We start from the raw sequence: 22,991 nt of genomic DNA, 5'->3' as shown, positions 1-22,991 counted from the left end.
TAGCTAGTCTTATAAGGAGGTGGTAGGGTTTCCATTTCTGGAACTTTCCATCTCGCAAAACATTCAGACTGGCCAGAAGCATACACAAAATAAATGTCATACAGAAAACTTGTATCCATAATTGTTTTTGTTATAATTTCAAATATTCGAATGATATCAAACTTAGTGGAGAGGGCATTATGGTTTTAATATTGTTCTTCTTATATCAATTTGCTTATATTTTATGCTTAAGTAACAACAGAATTAGAGAAGGAAATATCCCAATAGTGTAAGCTAAAATTATTATTTTTATTATCCAGGCCTCCATGGAGTCAAAAGACTTATCACGAGAGGTCGTTCTTAGGAAACAAAGTTTATCATACCACTCATTGACCATTCTTGCTCTAACTACTCTCTCAGGCAATGCATTCCACAGTTCAACCACCCTCCATGCAAAGAAACCACTCCTCACCCTCTTGCTCATAACTTCCAGGGATGGCCCCTTGTCATCGCTCCTTCCCGCATTCATGGTAGATAGGGAGATGAAGTTCAGGGGACACATTGCTTAGGTGTCCAAGATTGCACATAGGATTACTTAGTTGTTGAGGAGCACACTGATATCCAGAGATAAAGAGGTTATTATTCCCCTTTATAAAGCATTGATACTTCCATATTTGGATTACTGTGCTCGGGTCTGGTCACCTGGATTCCTTGGAGATGAGGAGGCTGTGGAGAGGGTTCAGAGAAGAGTGACCAAGTTGGTGAGTGATGTAAAAAAAAATGCTCCCTACATTGATAGATTGAGAGCTTGTGAATTGCAGAGATTGGTTGATAGGCGAAGAAGAGGGGATATGATAGAAACATTTAAATTACTGAAAGGTTTTTATAGGATTGATGCAGGGAAATGTTTCAGCTGTGTGATAGTAATAGAAGAACAAGAGGTCATCCCTGGAAATTAAAGAAGAGTGTGGTTAACAAGGGTGTCAGAACAAGGTTTTTTGCCTGGAGGGTGGTGAATGAATGAAATTCATTGCCTGACTTAGTTGTGAGCTGTTCGTCTGTAAATGAATTCAAGAAGAAGATATGACATATTGTTTTGCTAGTTTGGGTCTCCCGTGATGAGTCTACTGACTCCATGGAGATACCCGTAATAATAATTCACCAAGTGAAAGAACTCCCCAATGTCTGCTCTGTAAAATTTCACTATATTTTGCAAAATGTATTAGACAGAACATCATATGAATATATTAAGTTGAAATGGGTGGTTCTAAAAGTGTTATGAATAAAAAAATATATGACAAGTGCAGCACAAATTTGGTTGCTGGATTTTTATTGTGATGAAGGTATGTTGGAAAGTGTCCAGAGAAGATTCTTAAGTTGCAAAACCTTGTGAATAGAAAGAGGGATATAATTGAGACATAAGCTAGTCAAGGATTGTTATCAGGTTGACATGGAAGATATTTTTCATAGAATGGGAGAGGGTTGGGGTGTAAAACAAGAGGCTATTGCTAGAAACTTTATAAGGAGAGTGTGTGAGGAGAGGATTCTTTGCATGGAGAGTGGTTGGTTTATCGAATGTCTTGCCTTGAGTGTGTTGTGAATATACTCCTTGAATCAGTTCAAGGCATGGTTTGATGAGCATTGTTTGCAATAGTATGTACCTCCCACAATGAGTGACACCATGGAGGTTCGGATGATGATGATGATGATAATAATAATAATTTGTATGCATGCTTGAATTTTTCTTGATGCCACTTCTATATTTCCTTATTTTTTCTAATTATTTGAAAAGTGAAGTTTGTACTTTTTATGATAGAAATACAAAAATAGTGAGATATGGGTGAATGATAATTAGCAAGTTCTTTGAAAAAAGCTGCCTTGGAGAAATATGAAGCATCAGATAATGATCAGATGGATAACAAGCAGTTCTTTGGAAAGCAAAGGGAAGAATAATAACAGAAAAGGACTGGCTAAAATGACCATATCAGAATGTGGTGGAATTATTTAATTGCAGTCTTAGTATTTCACGATGGTGTTGTGCAACACCTAAAGAAGAAATGCTGATATCAAAGTTGAAAGAACTATCAGGGTATGAGGATATAATAAATTTAGTTTAATCCTTTATCCAAGTGTAAGCAAACAAAGTTTGTGCCTGAAGTATCTTCAGGACTGAGACAACTCGTGGTAAAGGTGGACCAAGCTCTCATCACTACTTGTCTTAGTATCTTCCATAATGCAAAGCACATCTCCTTGCAGACATGTATAATGTTATGCATTAAGGGAAGGGCCACTACCCAGACCGGTTTCAACCCCTATTGAGGGCTTGTTAGTGGGAGCCAGATCCAGAGGTGTTGATACTAAGGTGGAAGCAAAGGAGAAGTCATATTTACCTATACGAGTTGCCAAAACGTGTCTCACCTTATTATTAAATTACTCTGGATTTAGAGAAAGATGTTGGAAGTTTTTTCCCACTTGGTTAGACTATCATAAATTTAGTTTCATCCTTTATTCAAGTGTAAGCAAACAAAGTTTGCGTCTGAAATATCTTCAAGACTGAAGCAACTCTTGGTAAAGGTGGACAAGCTCTCATCTATAATAAATTTAGTTTAATCTTTTATCCAAGTGTGAGCAAACTTTGTTTGGTAAAGGTGTAAGCAAACAAAGTTTGCTCACACCTTTACCCGAGTCTTCAGGACTCGGGTAAGGTGGTACAACACCCGGGCAACTCGTTGCAAAGGTGGAGCAAGATACCAACACTCCTGTCTCGGTATCTCCTATAATGCAAAACACATCTCCTTGCAGATATGTCTAATGTTATGCATTAAGGGAGGGCCACTACCCAGACCAGTTTCGACCTTTATTGAGGTAGAATGGGAGTTCATGTCTCTCATCATTGGCCTTTGGAGAATAAAGCATGCTGAGGATCAGCAGACAGTAAAAGAGGAGTATGATATAAGATAGAGTAGGATAGTAGGAGGTAAAAAGAGGCCTCAGTCAACCTGTTTAGCCTTATTGGCTAATTGGTCTGTAACATATAATCTCAATTTATCTGTTCAGAAAAAGGTTAAACATAGACTTTTGTCTATAGTTCACATATTATTTTATCTAAAGTAATGATTTACTCCAGTGTTAATGGAGGTTCTTTTTATGTTACTAAATATAATATCCTTATTTTTATTCCAGGTAAATAATTTTTTTTTTAAGACAAGATGTAAATAATAGGACTTATTTAAATATTTATTTTAAATCTAAAATAGGTCCGGTAAGTAGGAATGAATAGGAACTTACTGAGGAACTTGTATACCTGGTACCACTGGGACTTAGAATGGGGAAGAGACTGGCCCGGGAGATGCTGCACCGCCACGCAGTAAGCCTTCGCCGCCCGGGTTCTCAGCTCTCCCCCCTTATTTGGAGTAAAGAAACCGTGCCAGCGAAAGCTTTGTGGCTAGGGGAGACAGAGTGGTTATTCTTTTTCCTGGGGTTGGGGGGGGGGATGGTGGGTTTTTTGGGTTCTAAAGAGATATACAGGGCTTGATGCGTCCCTGTATAAGAAAGCATATTGTCGGTGGTTTGCAGTATTGATTCGCAAATTTAAAGTCTCCTAGTAAGTGCCTTTCTTGCGCAAGAAATTTGGGTAAGTAGAAAAAGAAACCTTTTCTTATTCTTGCATACATTAAATTTGCGTCTCGTACGTGGGATTTTTTCCGTACTTTCCAGATGTGATATTTTAGTACGTTGATTAGGAAGATAGCGAACTTTTGGGTTTTTTGGACTGGTGGCTGGAATTGTAGTCGTACGACCTCTTCTACTGTCAGCATGGGGATTCCCAAAGCTGTGCTGAGTCTCTGCCAGATGCGTTGGGCTGGTGGGCAAAAATAAATTTTCACCGTTTCCACGTCCCGGCAGACATCGCAGAATGGGTCGCACGGGTTAGGTACATGTCGGGATTTCACCTGTTTCACCGGGAGCCGCCCGTAGGCTATTCTCCAGGCTAGATCCCGATGAAAAGGCTGTCCCCCAGCTATTTTTGATGTTTTTGAAGAGGATTTCATTATTTGTACTAAGATTGGGTGTATCATGCCTGGAAAGTTGGAAGAAATCCCAGTATACTGCTTTGGGTTTGTGTGTGAGGATTGCTATTCCTCTGTCTCTGAGTGTTGTGATCGATTTCACTACTGTACGGTACCACTTGGGCATCCCCCCTTGCGCGGGGTCCAGCATAGTCCGTGATCCCAAAGAGGGAGAGGAAAAGTCCTATAAAATATCTAATTAGTAGGCCAGAAATGTGGTTGGAGTTTAAGGCCTTCCATACGGTTTTGAACGTGTTTGCTTGTAGCAAGCTTTTGTGATCGGGCAGAGCATAACCCCCTTCTTCCTGTTTGAGTTGTAGGTATTCTTTCTTTACTTCGCGTTTTCTCCCATTCCAGAAGAAATCCAAGAGTTCTTTTGATAACTTATTTTTTTGTGCCAGTGTGATGCCTGTGATATTAACAGTGTGCATCAGCATTGGGGTGATGATTGTTTTTATTACTGTCGCTCTGCCATAAAAGGAGAAGGTTGGTTTGAGCAGCTTTATCCTTTCCCTGCTTATCTCCTGCAATTTTTGGATTGGTAGTGCTAGGTTGTCTGAAAAGGGCACGCCCAGTATAGTTAGGGGCTGTGTCTGTAGCGTTAAACCGTAGGGAAGTCCAGTGCTATGGAAATTTCCGAAACTTTTGATTTTGGTTTTTTTTGTGTTAATGCGAAGACCACTGACTATGCTGAATTTTTGCAGCGTGTGCAGATAGATATAGATGAACTCAGAGTCTGAGTGTAGCCACTACATCGTCCGCATATGCCACTATTTTGCATTGTCTGGAGCCTTGGGGCAGTGGAATACCGTTAATTGCGGGGGTGTTATCAAATCTTTTGATTAGGGGTTCTAATACTAGGGAGAAGAGGAGGGGCCTTAGCGGGCAGCCTTACCTAACCCCTCTCTTTATGCGGATTGGTTCTGTTAGAAACCCATTAATAGATAGTTGGGTCGTGGCTTCTGCATACATGTTTTTAATTGTACGCCGAAGTCTCGGGCCCACGCCTGTTTTTTGTAGGATGTTCTGCAAGTACATGTGGTTGACGCTGTCAAACGCTTTCTCCAGGTCGGTGGAGAAAGCGTTTGGAGAAGTGCCAGGGGGTATTTTTTCTCTTTGGCCAGTTTGATCAAGTCTCTTAACAAAGAGAGATTGAATTCCATAGATCTACCAGGGATCCCGTAGACCTGTGAGCTTGTTATTATTTTTTCGATACCGCCCTTAAGGTGCATGCAGATACTTTTTGCAAAAATCTTGTAGTCTACGTTGGTTAGGGAGATTGGACGCCAGTTATTTGACAAAGTCCGATCTCGCTCTTTCTTGGGGATAAAGATGGTGTGGCTCTTAACGAATTCCTCGGGGATGTTTCCCGAAGTGAGGAATTCGTTAAAGATGTTTATTAACGCTGCCAATGCAAATTCCCAGATAGATCTATAGAATTCTATCCCCAGTCCGTCTGGCCCTGGGGTCTTCTTTGTTTTCATCATTCTGCACGTGGCCTTTAATTCGGCTGCAGTTATCGGCCTGTCCTGCAGGGCACTAAGATGATCGGGAAAACGTGTTGCGTCCCACTCACTGAAGTGGGACGTGTGAGAAGATACCGATATACTGCTGATGAAAGTGACGGAGTATTTTGTGGGTTGAGCATAAAATCTGGCCCTTCTCCTCGATCTGGTGAATCGTTTTCTCATCATTAGCCGCCACCCGTTGTTGGTTGTAGAATGCGGCGGAAGGTGTTTCCAAATGTCTGAGATAGTCTCGTTCGAAAGTCGAGGTCCTCGACTCTACTCTGCTGCTGCAGTTTTATTTCTACTTGTCTGATGAGATCTCTGCAGGGAACTCCGCTCAGTTTGTTTGTCCGGTACCAGCCGAGTTCCCTGTAGAGATCCCTCAGCCGTTTGCGTTGTTGGTAGGCCCTTTCGCGTCCGCATTTTTGGAACAGTTCTCTAGCCTGCCTCTTGAAGGTCAGCCAGTTTTCCCAGTCCTAGTTGGTATTTGTCCATCTGTCACAGAGGTTCTGTAGTCACTGAAAAAACTGGGGAAAGTGGGAGGGAGCCTCCAAGGACCTCTGGCTGTTTCCATCACCTCTGGGAGCGTGATTTTTAGTATGACCATCTTGTGGTCGCTTGTCAAGTAATGCACTGCGGTGTGACGTATCCTCTGAACATATTGTTCCAAGTTTTGGGACACATACACCCCGTCTAGTCTTGTCGATATCTGGCCGCGGCCCCACGTGGTTTCTACTTTGGTGGGGTTATTCTGCCTCCAGATATCTACGAGGTCAAAATTTATACAGCATCGATTTAAAACGGCAATGCTGCCAGTTCCAGTGTTTGCGTTCCCGCCTATTTTGTCTAGACTTGTGTCTTCCACACAGTTCCAGTCTCCTGCAGCTATTAGGTGTTCTGCTCCCAGGAGATAGTTTTCAAGGGCAGAGAAGAAACCAATTCTGTGGTATGGACTGTTTGGGGCGTAAACTGCAGCAAGTCGGATGGTACGGCCACCATACTTCCAGTCCACCGTTACTAGGCGTCCTGTGGCGTCTTTTTGGACGTTGAAGACCCCCCCCTGCTATTGGGGGGCGAATTAGTATCCCCACCCGTCGCGAGGGAGCGTCCCCGAAGCACCAGTAGCTGGTGACTGGATAGCTTCTTGAGAAGTTCTCCACGTCCCAATGCTTATAGAAATGGGTTTCTTGTATCAGGAGGATATTAATTTTGTGTGTTAACATTAGCCTCCAGACAGCGCTTTGCACAAAGGGGTTGCGTAGTCCGTTAGTGTTTAAAGTTGCGATTTTAACTTCCATGGTGGTGTTAGAATGACGGGGGGCGTTATCTGGTGTTTGTTTTATGAAAGCCGGTTCTGGTTCCTCGTCAGAGCTGGTTGCACTTTGAGCATCCGAGACAATGACGAGCCTGTCTGTAGAGTCCCTGTCTTCGTCAGAGTCCATTTCGTGGACTTGGGGTTGTGCCAATTGATCCATTACTGGGGGTAGGCTCTCTAACATTGTAACGTCATTGTCGAGGGGCTTTGCGCCTATTGTTCGACGTTGACCTGTGGTCTTTGTGTACTCTGTTTCGTCCTCCGATGACATCATGCTTCTTTGTTTCGCTTTTTTCTTTTCCTGTGATTCAGTTTCTCTTGCGCGCTTTGTTGGGGCGCTGGGTGTGACCTCTTCCTCTTTCCTGCGAGCTTCATGGTTTGCCACATTGATGCTGACGATGTTCTGTGTGTGGCGGCTTGCCTTGGGTATCTTTGGGGTTTTCGTTTCCGTTGCTGCTTCCTTTTCAGCCTGTTGGCAGAGCTCCGGAAAATCGCTCCTTGATACTTTCTCAGGGTTCCCGATGGGCGTAGCCCTAATCGGAGTTATGGTCCCTCCTATTACTTCTGAGTGTGTCTTGTTCGGACATGTGTCCACTTTGTGGGTCAGAGCCCCACACTTAAGACAGGGTTCTGTACAGCTTTCTATTTTATGCTTTGACGATTTGCAGTTTCTGCATTGTATTCGAGGGCAATCTGCCCCAAGGTGTTCCTCCGAGTTACATCTCACCAATATGAGTATTAACTCACATTGGTGAGTTAATACTCACCAATGTGAGCCCCTAAGAAGACAAACTGCACTTAGAAGTATAATAAATTTAGTTTAATCCTTTATCCAAGTGTGAGCAAACAAAGTTTGGCCTGAAAGTATTTTCAGGACTGGGGTAAGGTGGTACAACACCAGGGCACTCCTTGCAAAGGTGGAACAAGCTACCCCAGTCCTGAAGATACTTTCAGGCACAAACTTTGTTTGCTCACACTTGGATAAAGGATTAAACTAAATTTATTATACTCTAACCAAGTGAAAAATAAACTTTCAACATCTTTCTCTAAATCCAGAGTAATTTATTAAAAAAGGGTGGCACACCATTTGACAACTCCTATAGGTAGAGATGACCTGCGAATGCTTCTGCTTGGTATTTCAGCTTGGGCCTGGCTCCAACTGAAGAGACCTCAATAAAGGTTGAAACTAGTCTGGGTAGTGTCCCTCCCTTAATGCATAACATTAGACATATCCACAAGGAGATGTGTTTTGCATTATAGGAGATACTGAGACAGGAGTGTAGGTAGCTTGCTCCACCTTTGCAACGATTTGCCCGAGTGTTGTACCACCTTACCCCAGTCCTGAAGATACTTTCAGGTGCAAACTTTGTTTGCTCACACTTGGATAAAGGATTAAACTAAATTTTTTTTACTCTAACCAAGTGAAAAATAAACTTTCAACTTCAAGCTCTCATCTACTTGTCTTAGTATCTCCCATAATACAAAGCACATCTCCTTGCAGACATGTGCATTAAAGGAAGGGCCACTACCCAGACCGGTTTCAATCCCCATTGAGGTCTTGTCAGTGGGAACCAGACCCACAGGTGATGATACTAAGGTGGAAGCAATGGAGAAGTCATCTTTACCTATGCAAGTTTCCAAAAGGAACTTTAAAAAAAATGGTCATCCAAATTTACATCATATTCACTTGCATTAGATAAGAGCACAGATATGAAGGATACAGCATGGACAAAGATAGCCCATGACATTGATCAACAATTCAATGTGACAGAAGAACTGCTAGCTCTTGTACCTATGAAGGAAATGACGAAAGGCACTGATTTTCTTGAAGCTGCCAAGAAAACGCTCCAATGTTTTGACCTCAGCTTAACCAACCACGAGGATGTGTTAACTGATGATGCTCCTGCTATGGTGGGAAAGAACGAAGGGTTTGTTGTGCTGCTATGGAAAGAACCGGAACTAGAAGGAAAAGATTTCATCCATTACCACTGTTTAATCCACCAGGAGAATTTGTGTGTGAAAACTATTGGATTTGAGAATGTCGTGAAAGTTATTGTGACTGTTGTAAACGTTATTAGAACGAGGATTGTATCATCGTCAATTCCAAGAGTGTTTGACCCAAGAGCGCAAAGCAGATCACGACGATGTGGTTTATTATAGTGATGTGCGTTGGTTGAGCAGAGGGAAGGTTCTTAAAAGAGTCTTTGACTTAAGGAGCAAAATACAGCAGTTAATGCAATCCAAGGGGAATCCAATTGTGGAATTTAATAATCCGTAGTGGATGACAGACTTCGCCTTTGTGACCGACATCTCGTTGCATATGAATGACCTAAATACGCGTCTACAATCCAAAGATCAACTGGTGCATACTGTTTGATCACATCAAAGCTTTTGTGGCCATGCTCAAACTTTGGGAGGCACAACTTGCTAAAAAAACTTAGACTCAGCGAGAAGCTGAAAATGAGCTAACTATTCGTCTCTTGATGAATACACTCCAAAATTAGCCATATTGCGAAGTGAGTTCGAAGAGAGATTTAGTGATTTTTCATAACCAAAAGTGTTCAGATTTATTTTCAATGCTCTGTGTCAATGCTGCCGAAATGCCAGGCTCAGTACAAATGGAGCTTCTTGAACTCCAAACAGCTCTTCTTTGAGAGAAAAATTATTCTATGTGACCCTGTTTACATTTTACAAAGACTACATTTCTGAGGACGCATTCCCTAATCTTTGCTGGCATGCTTTGAAAATGTGCACTTTGCGAGGAAGCACATACTTATGTGAGCAGTTTTTCTCCAGAATGAAGCATGTGAAGTCCAAGACAAGAACTCAGATTACAGCCCAACATCTCGAGAATACTCTGCACATAGCGACTTCCAACATTAATGCCAAAATCGACAAGCTGGTCAAGGAAAAACATTGGCAAGTTGCTCATTGACATTGTAAAAAATGAATGTTTTCGTCATTAAATTATCTTTTTTTTTTTTCAAGTATTGATTGTATTTACTTACCATGAACCAGACTCCTACCTACGCTCTTAAAGTTGTTTGTTTATTTTTATAGGATTTTATGTAAAGTATCAAATACAGTGTTTCTTGTGAATCTGGAAAGCATCTTACAATTCTAAATTCCGCAGTATAGCTTAGTGACTCACGGGCTTCACTGAAATTTTTAATGCGGTCTGCACTGTCTGAAAGGTTGAAGATTCCTGGCTTAAAGGATGGAGATATTTGAGAACATGAATCCAAACATAGATTCTGGATTGTTATACTATAAATTAAACATGCCAAGAAATTATATTCTTGGTTTATTCCTTTATCCAAGTGTAAGCAAACAAAGGTTGCACCCAAAATAATTTCAGGACTGGGCAACTCACATAAAGGCAAACGACTCCACATCTCTTGCCTTAGTATCCCATAATGAAAGCACATATCCTTACAGACATGTATAATGGTATGCATTATGGAAAGGGTTACTATCCAGACAGGTTTCGACATTTATTGAAGTGAAAAAGTAAAGTGCTCATTATAGGCCTAGAGTAGTTAGTATAGAGGTGCAAGAGAGCCTGCAGTATTAGGAGAAAGAAAAGACTGATAAGATAGTATGAGAGAGAGAGAGAGAGAGAGAGAAAAGGCCTCAGCTCTTTTATGTCGTATACCCAATCTCATATAGATAAATCACCAAAAGGCCAACTGAAACTAAAGTGCAAAGATGACTGATACCCAGGTGGGTAACCCCATCTGGATTAACTGCCTTGAGTTGGCCTTCTCTGCCTGAGATTTTTCTCCAGTCATCTGTGCAATTGATTATAAGACCACATTGAATTAAGAGGATGGTAACGTGAAAAAAAAAAAAAAAAAAAAAAAAAAACTCTCATACCAAGAATAGACAGAATTTTATCCCCTCTGAATATTGCATGATGTGGTTAGTCTACACCACTCAGTCAAAAATTTGATATCTCTTAGAATGCTTATTTCTAAATACAAAATTTGTTTGACTGAATAATAAAAACTTCCATAATACAATGTTATAAAGCATTTGAATGTCATTGCTGGTTTTCAAATCCATATTTTTTCCTAACCTTCCATAAATGGTAACTTAATTTATTAATTATAAAAAATCAAAATTCTCTTCCCATTGCTTGACAAGTGGTGGGTACTGCAAAAAAAAAAAAAAAACTTGTTCTGTTGTAAGTAATGTTATGACCAACATTTGCATAATCTGTACCAAATATGCAGGGCAAGAGGGCAGCTGTAGAATGCATGTACTACTGTTTCTAATCAATAACACTTGTCACAGACTGGATCTTCAATGTTAAAGTACCTCCATTTGATGGTATTGATTGGAAGGCAGCCATATCCAATTCTCCAAGCAAGATGCCTGTTGTTAGTGTATCCTTCGAGCTTCAATAAGTTATGAAGCAGTGTAGTCAGCACCCAACTGTGGAAGTTAATGGCAAAAGAGATTACAGATTTCTTTATACCAAATTTTCCTTTTTTTAATGGAAAAAAATGTCAATACCAAAGTGTTGTGGCAATCTTCAAATTAGTGTTGTAGTATTCAAGAACAATCTCAGATTTTTGACATTTATAATCATTTACTCCAAACAGGGGAAGATTAAAACCCAGGTTGTACAGGAGAAGGTCTGCACATACATGATTGGTCTGCAATATTTTATGTATTTTTGAAGCTGTATTACTTAAATAGAAAATTTTAAGACTCTAAGCTCAAAATCCTCCATGCTTCTTTGATAGTTGAAAAAACTCCTTTTTAATTTTTTTATCAGCTGAACTCAAAAATTGCACAAGCTTAATATATAAACTGCTTTTTCTTTAGTTTCTGTGATGTCTATGATATTTATGTAGAACTGAGCAGGAAAGATTATTATTATTCAGGCCTCCATGGAGTCAAAAGACTCTTCATGGGAGGTCCTTCCTAAGAACATAGTCTGTCAAGACTCATAGAGGGGAGGTCCCCCCTAAGAAACAGTTTATCATACCACTCATTGACTGTTCTCGCTCTCACTACTCCAGCAGGCAATGCATTCCATGGTTCAACCATCCTCCATGCAAAGAAACCACTCCTCATCCTCTTGCTCACAGTTTCCCTTCGTAACTTCCAGGGATGGCCTCTTGTCATCACTCCTTCCTGCTGTTCAACCAAGCAAAAGAACTCCCCAGTGTCAACCCTGTAACCACCTCTCAACAGTTTAAAAGTCTCAATCATATAACCTCTCCTTCTATCCACATGGGTTTTGAATACTATGGCTCTAGAAGAAAAGGAAAGTTGCCCTATTTTCCTGTCTTTTAGGGTTTCAAAGTTCTTGAACTGCTAACATTAGGTTAGCGGAGAAGGGAATTCCAAATATAATGAGGGGTTCTCTCTTAGGAGTTGGTACAAAATTAATACCTCCAAGACCCCATTTGTCAAAAACTTCTAATTTTGTCTTGTCTGCATTAGTAGTCAATCCACTGATCTTGCTGAATTTTTGCAAAATACCAAAAAAGATATGTGACGGTGTTCAAAATGAAACAATGAAAAAACAAATTTATAATTGAAAAATTATTTTTATTTTTCAACATAATGTTGAAAAATAAAAATTCCGGCCCTGTAGTGGTTCTCAGTAAGATCTGCAAAATACCCCTCTACAGCTGCAATCACCTCTTGATTTGAAGAAAAACGTCGACCAGTGAGGAAGTGTTTTAGTTTTGGGAATAGATAGAAGTCAGAGGGAGCCAAATCTGGGTAATAGGGTGGATGTTCCAACAATTCATAGTGCAGATCCCTTAATTTTCCCATTGCCAAAAACACCTTTGTGGGCAGGTGCATTGTCCTGATGAAAGATGATTTTTTTTTTCCCTTCTGCAAACCGGGCTTTTTCTCACGAATTTTCATCTAGTCTGTTTAAAAGATGGGAATAACATTCTCCGATTATTGTTTTACCCTTTTCAAGATAATTAATAAACAGAATGCCTTTAGCATCCCAAAACACCGATGTCATGACTTTTCCTGCCGATGGAACCGACTGCGCTGAACAACTGGATTCTGTCCACTGTTTTGATTCCGGTGTGTAATGGTGAATCCAAGTCTCATCCATAGTAAAAAAAAAAAAAAAAAAAAAAAAAAAAAAAAAAAAAAAAAAAAAAAAAAAAAAAAAAAATGCACAAAATCAGTTTTGTTCTTGTTAAAATGCTCCAAGCATTGTTCAGAGATTTTCATGCAAGTGCATTTTTGATCTACTGTGAGCAAGCACGGCACCCATATTGCACAAAGCTTTTTCATATGCAATTCTTCATGCAAAATATATCCTACATTTTCTTTAGAAATGCCTATGATCTCAGAAATTTCATGCACTTTGACTTGCCAGTCATCCAATACCATGTTGTGCACTTGATTGCACAATTATTTCTACTGTAGTTAAACTTTTTGGATGTCCTTCACGTGGATCATGAAGGCTGGTACGGCTACGTTTTAAACTCTGCAGCTCGTTTCTTAATTGTTGAAAATGGAGAAGAGTGCCCATAAACTTTTATGAACTTCGAATGAGTTTCTTTTGCCATTAAACCTTCTTTTACACTGCACGATACTCGGTTATATCCATTTCAAGGGATACAGACAACACTTTTGCTTCAGACAGTTGTATAAAACAAGCCATTTGATAGAATGACTTGCAATTTCACATGGATGCTAATGACGGATGTACCAACTGAGAAAAAAAAAAAATCTCTTGCTGATAGTGTTCCCATCTATGGTTGAGGCCAAGAACATTTCAGACCACCCTTGTATATGGAATCATTCTTCAAAGTGCCCACTACTCATTGGCTTATGCTAATACCTTATTTTTCTTCATATTTGAAGGAACTGATATTCCTCGCACAGCACATATATTGTTGACTTCCTGTAAAAAAAAAAAAAAAAAAAGGTTCAAGAACCAATGCAAAGAGCAGTGAACTAAGGGGGCAACCTTGCTTGACTCTTAGTTGAATTGGCATAGACTCCTTTCATAACAGATAGCAGCTTTTTACCTGGACCAATTTGCTGAACGATGTGACACTGAAAAGGATGCGGGACATCATCAAAGGCTTGAGTAACGTCTACTCAAGAGCTCTGCCATCAACTGCTTTTTAACTAAGTTGATTAGATCATGTAGCAAAAATAGATTAAATTCTACTGCTTGGCCTGGTTCTCGCTACACTCTTGTGCTTTTATTTATTGTATGTGGCAGTGAATTTGAGCTGTGTAGAAGAAAGTGATTTTAATTGATGAATAGTCGGTTTTTTTTCTGTTTTTCTACGTTTTTGAGTGCTAAATCGTTTCTCTGAATAAGAGTGTACTTCAGTGGTTGTGTTTTAGAAGTTAGTTGCTGTCGCAATGTAATATATTTTGGTTACCTTTGGAATTGAATGCATAATGGTGGAACACAAAACGAAGCTAAGTTTTCATTACTGTATTTAGTTATATTTCATTTTATTTAGTGTACTTAAATGTTTTGTTTTGCTTGTAATTGTTTGTAATTTTTTTCTATTTAACAGAATTTATTAATTGAATAATTAACGATTGCACTATTCGGCAGTAAGGAATGATGACGGATTCAGCAGCATTCACAAGTGGCGTATTGCCAAATCCTCCGCCATTTAAGAACTCAATTATTAGCAATATCATAAGGGACTTTGTGGCATGCAGTACTTGCGGCATGTATGCGTCTCGGGAATTGAATATGTGGCTTGTGAAAGAGAGCAGAGAGCGTATATATGCAAAATGCAGGCAGTTGGAGGAAATAAGTGCATTAGAAATATCGATACCCGACTTTGTTGCTCCAGGAACGGGGAATGAATGTAGGAAGATAAGTAGCGTGATACGAGAGAATGAAAGAAATATATATATGAATGAGAAAATAACAGTTGATAGTGTGGAAGGTGCGAGTGACCGTGAAAGTTTAGGAGATAGTTTTGTTTGGGAGAGTGAATTTAGATTAAGAGTGACTGACCTACAGAGGAAGATAGATGAGTTGAAAGAGGAGGTGGAATGTCTTGTGAATGAGAGAAGAAGTATGAAAGATAAGATTAGGAGAATGGAAGAGATAAATGGAGAGAGAGAATTTATGGAGTATGAGTGAGAGGTATGGGGGTGCCAGAAGAGAAGAGAATGGAAACAGTAGAAGATAGGGAATGAGAGAGAGGTATGGCAATGCTAGCAGACGAGAGAATGGAAACAGTAGAAGAGAGAGAATGAGAGAGAGGTATGGGAATGCTAGCAGACGAGAGGATGGAAACAGTAGGAGAGACGGAATGAGAGTGAGGTATGGAAGTGCAAGAAGAGGAGAGGATGGAAACAGTACGAGAGACGGAAAGAGAGATGGAAGTGCTAGAAGAGGAGAGGATGGAAATGGTAGGAGAGATGGAATGAGAGAGAAATGTGGAAGTGCTAGAAGAAGAGAGGATGGAAATGGTAGGAGAGATGGAATGAGAGAGAAATGTGGAAGTGCTAGAAGAGGAGAGGATGGAAATGGTAGGAGAGATGGAATGAGAGAGAAATGTGGAAGTGCTAGAAGAGGAGAGGATGGAAATGGTAGGAGAGATGGAATGAGAGAGAAATGTGGAAGTGCTAGAAGAGGAGAGGATGGAAATGGTAGGAGAGATGGAATGAGAGAGAAATGTGGAAGTGCTAGAAGAGGAGAGGATGGAAACAGTAGGCGAGAGGGAATGAAAGAGATGTATGGGAGTGCTAGAAGAGGAGAGAATGGAAACAGTAGGAGAGGAGAGGTATGGGAATGCTAGAAGAGAGAATAACAGAGGAGAGGAAATGAGAGAGACCTATGGGAATGAAAGAAGAGGAGAGAATGGAAACAATAAGAGAGAGGGAATGGTAAAAGGTATAATGTATGGTGACTCAGTGATCTGTGGTGTTCAAGATAGGATGCGTGAGGAGTTTGCCAGGAGGAACAATAGAAAGGGTGGCTATGGCAATTAAGAGAGGTGAAAGGGTGGATGAGATGATTGTGAAGGTAGGAACGAATGACTTGAGTGGTAATGTAAGTCGGGCAGCGAGAGAGATGATGTTTTTGCTTGAGCCTGTACGGAAGAAGACAGAGAGGGGAAAAGTAGTGTGTGTGTTGCCTAGGTATGATGATGAGCTGAGCAGAAGAGCAGTGATATTGAATGGCATAATAGCAAGAATGTGTGACAAGAGAGGACTGGTATATGTGGATGCTTGGAGTGCGTTTGAGGAAAGAGAGGAATTGTATGCGAGAGACAGTTTACATTTGAATGAGGAAGGACGTAAGCATCTGGAGAGATTGCTGTTCTGAACGAGTCAGTGTGTCCCAGGGAGGATGATAGCAGGAGTGGCCACTTGTGGGAATGGATACTTGGGAGAAGGGAGACGATGTCAGGTAACACTGAGCCCAGTGGAGTCTAGAAGGGATAATGCTGGGTATAGAAACAATGGCATTTATATGCTTTATACTAATGCCAGGATTATCTGGAATAAGGGAGAGGAATTGGTGGCGCAGATAGCATCAGCCTGGCCAAAAATTATTGGGATCACTGAGACGTGGTTGACAGAAGGGGATATAATAACAGTAATACAAGTCGCTGGATATAGCATTTTTCGTCAGGATAGGAGAGGAAAGCGTGATGGTGGCGGCGTACTTCTTATGATAAGTGATGACCTATGTCCTCTAAGAGTGGAGGCTTTGGAAGGAAGTGAGACAAATGATTTTGAGAGCATATGGTGTGAGGTAGAGGTAGGCAAGACAGGATATTTAGTGGGTTTTACTACAGAGCACGGAGAATGGCGACCAGGAGATGTTTAGACAGCTAAATTTGGCAAGTGCAAGAAGAATGATTGTTATGGGAGATTTTAACTACTGTAGTATAAATTGGAGAGAGGAAGATGCATGTAGCAATAGTGGAATGGAATTTCTAGAATTCTTGAGGGACAAATGTCTTAGGCAACATGTAACAGAGGGAACAAGAGGTTCAAGAGTTTTAGATTTGGTTATAGCATCAGAAGAGTTGATAATAACTGAGATGACATCTCTCCCACCAGTTGGAGAGAGTGACCATATGGTTTTGACTTGGAAAATGAATAGACATGCAGGTATATCAAAGAGATGGGAACTTATGTGGAATTATAATGCAGGTGATTATAATAGTCTTAGACGACAACTTCGGGAAGTTTCATGGAGGGAGGAATTTGAATGCCGGGATATCGTTAGTGTGTTGCAAATTGTGAAAGAATATTTGTTAGCAGCAATGGTAAGTTGTATACCACGAGTGAAGAAGAGGACATAATTTGGAGTAAAGTGGATGACAAACAATATTAAACAGGAATTGTATGTGATAAAGAGGCTATGGAAGAGATATAAGGAGACAGGTGAAGAGAGGATGCGTGAAGAATATAAGACACAGGCCAGAATAGTGACTAGTGTGGTAAGGAAAGCGAAATTGGAATATGAGAGGAGATTGGCCCTAAGATCCAACGAAAATCCTAGGGAATTTTTTAGCTATGTGACCAGTAGGAGGAGAAATGACTGGAAGAATGATATTGTGGGATAAAAATGTAAATAGAGTGACTGATGCAGAGGACATAGTGAAATTGTTCAATGACCACTTTATTGGAGTATTTCATCCTGTAGGAATCAGTTTTAATGCTAGAGGGATAGGGCAGGTTCAAGGTTTAGAGGTACAGGAGGAGAGTGTTTCAGATACTGAGAACTCTGGATGACAAAGCTTTGGAACTGGATGGCATTTCACCACGAGTTTTGAGAGAACTGACAGTGCCTTTTAACCTGGCTTTTCAATATAAGTCTGGCTTCAGCAAAGGTGCCGAGGGAATGGAAGGAAGGTAAGATAGTGTCATTGCATAAGGGTGGTAAGACTGGAAGTGTCTAATTATAGACCAGTCTGTGTGTCATCAGTAGTTAAGATCTTGGAGAAAGTAGTGAGGGACTGTATACAGCACTGGGCAGATGAGGGTAATGTTATCTGTGAGAGTCAACATGGATTTGTGAAAGGGTGCTCTTGTTTTAGCAATATGCTAGCCTTTTATAATAAAGTTACAAGAACATTAGATGAAGGAAAGGCATATACTGCAATTTTCTTAGACTTAGCAAAGGCATTTGACAGGGTGCCACATGATAAGCTGATATTTAAGTTGCAGCATATGGGTCTGGGTGTAAGATTGGTCAACTGGATTCAGGATTGGTTGTCTGATAGGTATCAGAGTTGTGTATGGTGGCACAGTTTCAAGGTGGCAGAGGGTTACAAGTGGGGTCCCACAGGGCTCAGTACTAGGACCTATATTGTTTAACCTTTATATCACTGACATTGCCAGTGGATTGCAAGGGAATATTCAGTTGTTTGCAGATGATGTGAAGCTGGGAAGGATTATTAGTAATAGTGCAGATGTGGTAGCCCTGCAAGAGGATTTGAATAAGCTAGATAGATGGGCAAATGAATGGGGGTCAGTTTAATGCAGCAAAATATAAGGTCTTGAGGTTTGGGAAACAGAGATGGGATGCTGCATACTCTAGGGGAGGAGTTATACCTGAGGAAGTTGGGGAGACGAGATCTGGGGTTGATGATTGATAGAAACCTGAAGTTTAGGGGACATATTGCAAAGGTGGTTAAGGTAACAGACAGGATTGCTGCAGTTATGAGAAGGACACTGACCTGCAGAGATAGGAGGGTTTTCATTCCGTTGTATAAGTCTCTGATCAGACCACACTTGGATTATTGTTCTCAGATTTGGTCTCCAGGATTTGAAGGGGATAAATTAACTGTGGAAAAGATACAAAGACGGATGACAAAGACAGTCTCAGGACTGTACAAGGATAGTTATGAGAATCGGCTGAGGGAATGTGGACTGCAGAGTTTGGCGGATTGGAGGAGATGATATATAATTGAGACTTAAACTGTTGAGAGGTGTTTACAGGGTTGACACTGGGGAGTTCTTTCACTTGGTTGAACAGCAGGAAGGAGTGATGACAAGAGGCCATCCCTGGAAGTTATGAAAGGAAACTGTGAGCAAAAGGGTGAGGAGTGGTTTCTTTGCATGGAGAGTGGTTGAGCCGTGAAATGCATTGCCTGATAGTGGTGAGGGCGAGAACGGTCAATGAGTTTAAGGAGTGGTGTGATAGATCTTGTGTTTCTTAGGGAGAAACTCCCCTTGCTGAGTCTTGACAGACTTTATGTGCTTAGGAAGCACCTCCCACAATGAGTCTTTTGACTCCATGGAGGCCTGAATAATAATAATATATATCATTTGCATTTTGAGCCTGTTATTGATAATATGGAAAAATATCTTTTTTCAGTATTAGAGAAATAGGTCTCTAGCTGCTGATTAAGGTTGAGATTTCTATTAGGTTTTGGAATGAGAAAAAATATAACTTGCTACAAATTCACTTGGTATGAGTCCTGATGAGAGACAAGAATTAAATAATATAATTAGAATAGGAAGAATAAAATCCCAGGCCTTGTGGTAAAGTTCTATCCATGACCACCAGTGCTTGGAGAATTTCTTGTCTGGCAATTTTTCCTGTTCATATCCAAGATTTGTTATGAAGAGCATCGTGGATATGAACAGGACATGTCCACTGTCAATGCAGCTTTAAGTGATAGTCCTTTCTTTGAGGAATTTATTGAATTGTCTATTGAATACAGCTGAAGGACTATTTGCTAAGTGGTGCTGTATTATCTTAAAATGTCTTTCTACTTGTTTCTGCCTTTCTACTTCTAGCTCTATGTTAATATTAGTGTTGCTGCATTTTATGCTACTGCATTGGTTTGTTATGAACAGATTCTCTTTTTATTATATAGGTCTTTTGACTTTTTTCTTTCAAGGAAAGCCTGTTCCTTTTCCCCATTCCATATATTCTGTTTCACTGTTTGTTGGAATTTCAACCATGTATCCTAGTTCCAGGTAACATTATTCCAATTTGAACAGAGGGTCTGGAATTTTGTTGAAAAGATCAATGGAAAAAAATTTGGAAGTCTCCATGGCCAAAACTGGATTATGATCCAACATGTTGATGGCAAGATGTTTTATCTGAATTATCCTATTAATAAGGGAAGAAGAGAAATTCAATGAAAATGGGCACTAATACCTTGATTGTATGTATAAGCCTAGTGATCAGGATTGTGAATCCTCCATATGTCTACTAGTTGAGCATTATCGAGACTTGTTTTTAAAAATGCATATTCCACTTTTCCACTACTGGAGTGTCTTATTTTATCTAATGTGGGGTTTTCAATATAATTCTAATCTTCAGCTGCTATGATGTAGTGGGTACCATATAAATCCAATTCCTAGAAGAATTTTCGTCTGGCCTCCATGAAGTCAAATGACTCATCACAGGAGGTCCCTTCTAGGAAACAAAGTTTATCATACCACTCCTTAAACTCATTGACTGCTCTCTGCACTCTATCAGACAATGCATTCCTTGGTTCAATCACCCTTCATGCAAAGAAACCACTGTTCACCCTCTTGCTCACAGTTTCCTTCCGTAACTTCCAGGGATGGCCCCTTGTCATCACTCCTTCCTGCTGTTAAACCAGGTGAAAGAACTCCCCAGTGTCAACCCTGTAACCACCTCTCAACAGTTTAAAAGTCTCAATCATATCACCTCTCCTTCTATCGACCAAACTCTGCAGTTAGGTCCACATTCTCTCAGCCAATCCTCATAATTAACATTGTACAGTCCTGAAACCATTTTCATCTGCCTTTGTACTCTTTCCACAGTTAATTTATCCCCTTCAAATCCTGGAGACCAAATCTGAGAACAGTGGTCTGATCAGGATCTTATAGAATGGAATAACTGTTTTATCTCTGCAGATCAGCATCCTTCTCATTATTGCAGCAATCCTGTGTGTTACCTTCACCACCTTTGCAATATGTCCCCTTATGGAAAAGAACAAAGCACTGCTGACATCTGCAGAACTTATGGAAAAATATAAAGAAAGCAGTTGAATGAGGAATATTACTCAAGCCAGGAAAGTATCTAGTATAGTAAAACAATAATTGAATACAAGAATAGACTATCTCTAAGGAAAGGGAGTCTTTGTGGCCAGTAGCAGAAATTATTGCATATGGAGCTGCTTAGTGATCATTTTATTGGAATGCTTCCTCTTAAAAGCAGAATTCATTCCTGGAGGAATGGAAATTTTAAAGTTTAATTTGAAGGTGTATATGTGCATAAGGAGAACATGTTTCAAATACTAAGTACTTTAGAAGTTAAATCTCTGGGATTTGATACAGGATTTCATGTATTTTTAGAGAATGTTCTAAAGAATCAACTGCGCTAATAACATGCTGTTGTGTTGTCAAGCTAGTGTGAAAGTTCCCAAGGACTGGTAGGAGGGAGATAGTGTAATTAAACAAAGGTGTAAAATGGAGGTCTCAAAATATAGACCAATTTTTATTTCTTCTACAGTTGCTGATATTTTGGAGAAATTAGATCACACAAAATGGGGAAGATGAAAGTAATATCTCTGAAGGTTGCTATGAATTGAATAGGCAGTCTTGTTTTGGTAATATGCTTGCCATTTATAATAAAGTATTAAGGTTAGGGGAAAGGCAATTACTGCCTTTTTCTGGATTTTGCAAAGGTATTTGACAGGGTACCAGATGGTAACTTTATTTAAATTATAGCATGTCAATCAATTGTATTGTGGAGCAGCATCGAGGAAATGATAGAATGTGTCGCGAGGTTCGGAAGGTGAAATGGATTGGATGAAGCAAGAAATGAAATGGATGCGGAATGAAATTAAGAGAATTCAGGTCAAAACTATTAAAATAAATCATGATAGCATGAAAGAGTTAACGAAAGATGAGCGAGTGGCATTGTATGGCGACTCCATTATTAAAGGTGTGCTAGAGGATAAAATGCACAAGGTATGTTTTCCCGGTGGTAAAATGAGTAGAGTGATTGAGGCATTGAATATGAGGCGGGAGCGAGCAAAAGAGTTAATTGTATTAATTGGTACAAATGATTTGAGAGAGAGAAACAAAGAGCATGTCAAAATGAATGTCAGGAGACTGCTTGGAAAGATAAAGGAGAATAGTGTGACAGGAAGGGTGGTCAGTGTGTTTCCTAGGTATTATTGTGGTGAAATGAGGCGGAGAGCAAGGATTATTAATGATATTCTGGCTGAAATGTGTGAGGAGATGGGAGTACAGTTTGTTAATGTGTGGAATGAGTTTGAGGGACGAAGTGAGGTATATAGGAGCGATGGACTGCATTTGAGTGGTTATGGTGTGAGTCGCTTGGAGAGAGTGCTGCTGGATAGTAGAGAAGTGAATAGAGAGAATGAATCAGGTCGAGAGGGGAGTGATGTGGAAGAGCAGAAGAGATTGAAGTGGAAATGAATGGGGAAGTGAGTGGTATGAGTATAGAAAATGAGAGAATGGGTGCGCAAGAGGAGCAGGGAAACGGGGAGGCACAGGGTGGACAGGGGTACACAGCGTGAGCATCCACCTTTCTCACGCTGTGTATGCAGGAAAGTAATGGGATGACCAGGGATCAAGAGGAAACTGATGGAATTGCAAAGGGTTCTAAAATGAAGAAGCAGAAAGAGAAATAGCCCCAGTCCAGCATGGAGAGATCACATCGAGTGAGTTGTATTAGTGGAACCAGCTGTAGATCCAGAAATGAGTTGTTGTGTTTATGTACCAATGCTAGAAGTATAAGAAACAAGGCAGATGAAATGGTTGCACTAATTGCGTCTGTGTACCCAGAGATTGTCGGAATAAGTGAGACATGGTTAGATGAGGACGACATCCTGACAGGAATAGAGATGGAAAAGTATGTGTTTTGTGAGGATAGAAGGGGTAAAAAGTGAGGGGGAGTGCTATTGATGATAAAGAAAGAGTTATGTCCATGCAAGGTAGAGATGCAAGAGGGAAATAGGGCCAATGGTTTTGAGGCAGTGTTGTGTGTGAGATAGAGGTGAATAGAATCAAATACTTGGTGGGATGTTGTTATAGACCTGGTAATGTGGATGGTGGTGATAGTGAAATATATAGTCAAATAAGCCAAGCAAATAAGAAAAGGGTGACCATTATGGGTGATTTTAATTATGGCAATATAGACTGGAATGAAGAGAGATATCAACTGGAAGT

At 40.2% G+C, this 22,991-nt stretch overlaps 1 protein-coding gene across 1 annotated transcript in view; it reads left to right on the top strand.

Moving 5' to 3' along the window:
• Window positions 1-22,991, top strand: part of LOC150097950 (uncharacterized) — a 357,533-nt gene that overhangs the window by 300,501 nt on the left and 34,041 nt on the right. The window lies entirely within an intron of this gene.

Source organism: Typopeltis vanoorti, chromosome 16 (assembly GCF_054136105.1).
Source record: "Typopeltis vanoorti isolate ZY-2024b chromosome 16, IOZ_Tvanoo_1.0, whole genome shotgun sequence".
NCBI classification, from domain to species: Eukaryota; Metazoa; Arthropoda; class Arachnida; order Uropygi; family Thelyphonidae; genus Typopeltis; species Typopeltis vanoorti.
Note: the sequence above shows the minus strand (reverse complement) of the source record. Positions and strands in the feature narration are given on the sequence as shown.